This window comes from Sinocyclocheilus grahami, unplaced genomic scaffold (assembly GCF_001515645.1).
Source record: "Sinocyclocheilus grahami isolate Dianchi unplaced genomic scaffold, SAMN03320097.WGS_v1.1 scaffold483.1, whole genome shotgun sequence".
Classification (NCBI taxonomy): Eukaryota; Metazoa; Chordata; class Actinopteri; order Cypriniformes; family Cyprinidae; genus Sinocyclocheilus; species Sinocyclocheilus grahami.
This window is the reverse complement of record NW_015505662.1, coordinates 170,534-172,921: the sequence shown is the minus strand read 5'-3', so window position 1 is coordinate 172,921 and position 2,388 is coordinate 170,534.

The window sequence follows — 2,388 nt, the reverse complement described above, 5'->3', positions numbered from 1 at the left end:
GGCACCCTCCGTTTCTGCAACGACTTCCGTCGCCTCAACGAGGTATCCGAGTTCGACGGATACCCCATGCCTCGGGTGGATGAACTGTTGGATCAGCTTGGAAGGGCCCGGTATATCTCTACGTTGGACCTCACCAAAGGCTACTGGCAGGTACCCCTCTCTGAGGCCACTGGCAGTACCGGACTCTTCCTTTTGGCCTCCATGGGGCACCCGCCACTCAGAGTGAAGGGGGCCCTCATCTCGGAGCCCGTCCTCCGAGCCCCGGACTTTAGCTGCCCCTTCCTGCTGCAGACAGGTGCCTCCGACACAGGACTGGGAGCCGTCCTGTCACAGATCCAGGAGGGTGAGGAGCATCCGTCATCTACATCAGAAGGAAGCTGATCCCGGCCGAGAGGAACTACGCCGCGGTGGAGAAGGAGGCCCTAGCCGTCAAGTGGGCAGTCCTGGAGCTGCGGTACTACCTCCTGGGCCGGAAGTTTACCCTGGTCACGGACCACGCACCCCTTCAGTGGATGGCTTTCGCCAAGGATACCAATGCCAGGGTGACCCGATGGTTCCTCGCGCTCCAGGACTTCCACTTCAAGGTACGTCATCGGGCTGGAGCCGCGAACGCCAATGCAGATGGCCTCTCTCGGATCTGGGCAGCTTTCGCAGGTCTGTCAGGGGTCACTCCCCACCCACCCCCTATCTCTCCCCTTCTATCTCATATCGTTAACAGGACCAGGATGACGCTTAGGGGGGGGGAGTGTGACGAGCGTCCCGAGGCTTCATCAGCTTCATCACCTGGAAACAAGCGAGGAGCACCTGGCCATCATCATCACAGGCTGATCGGTCACAGCTGCACCTCATCAGGCGGCGGCTACATAAGCCACGCAAGCCCTGCCATCTAGGAGATTCCTCCATGAGACTGAGCACTAACTCGCCCTCTCATTTTCCCCACAGACAGCAGCGTGTGACCGACCAGCCCCACAGGAGCACTGCACGGACCCTCTGCAGTGGGAAGACAGAAGAGAGCACTCACAGCACCGGAGCACCTACCTGGACCTTTCTCACTAGCACCCCTCATCCCAATAAATCCACCCTCCGGGGTATTGATTGAGATTTCTTGTTGTGTGATTCTTCACCCCGTTACACTATATATATATATATTAGGGCTGTCATCGTTAACGTGCTAACGCATGCGATTAATTTTACAATCCTTAACGCGTTAAAATAATTCAACGCAATTAACGCAAAATTACTGGAGCACAATTTCTATTCTAACCCTTTAACCAAATTTTGCTACTCTGTTTGCGATTAGATCATTTTAAGCCGCTAAACTCTGGGAAAGTTTTCAGTCCAATGATTCAGAAAGCGAATGCATTCAAACAATCCGTCCAAAATGCTAATATAAAGGAAACCAGGCTGATTACATCAGAGATTGCAGAGAGAACAGAGACTCGCGTTGCGTTTTCAGTGAATTATTCATTCCAGTGTTTCGCTTTTAAACACGAGCTCGGTCATATTCTGTGATTGTCTCGGAAGATCGTGAGCCCTCTCACAAGTCACTCATCACGATGTGTGAAGTACAGACTGAACAGATTGTCAACACATCCCACCGCTGTATGGCCAGATGAGACGCAAACTACAGTTTCTCGACTGGATAACCAGTCTCGCTAGTAAAGTTTTGATGGATGAAGACTACAATCAAGGTAAAGACGAGATGATTGCGGTGGCGTTCAGGAGTCGGACAGTAAGCACGCGTGAGTCCTTTATAATAATGCGTGTTTGAGTGCTCTTGGTGCACTGATCGCACATTGTATTTATGCACAGGCACAGACATTTCCGTACATTCACATTGTTTCCACACACATTCACGATAATGTTTTGATTTGCCATGTTTATGTTGCTGTGTTTAGTTATACAGAATGGATCTGTGTAGTGTAGTAGATATGTGCGGTTGGTTTAGGTTTTTTTTGGCATCTCCATGTGGTCCTGTTTGGTTATGCAACTTGGCTTCTCTAAAATGTAAAAAAGCTCTTTGGTGTTGCACTGTACACATACTATACAATTCAGATTTCTTTTTTCATATGTGCTTTTATGGGCTCCTTATATCATTTGGTTCTTTGCTGCCTTTTTGGAGTTTCTAAGTGTCCTTTTTTGGAAAGTCATCTAAATTTATCTTGGAAAAAAAGCTTGCAGAAAATATAGATTTTTGAGAATCACCCTTCAATCTTTTGGTTTACTTTGCTGGATATAGCAAATGATGACAAAATAAACATTTTAAACTTAATAAATGGTCTATGCTTAATTTCATGAAGTGTGCGATTTAATCGATTGACAGCCCTAATATATATATATATATATATATATATAAATATATATATATATATATATATATACATATAT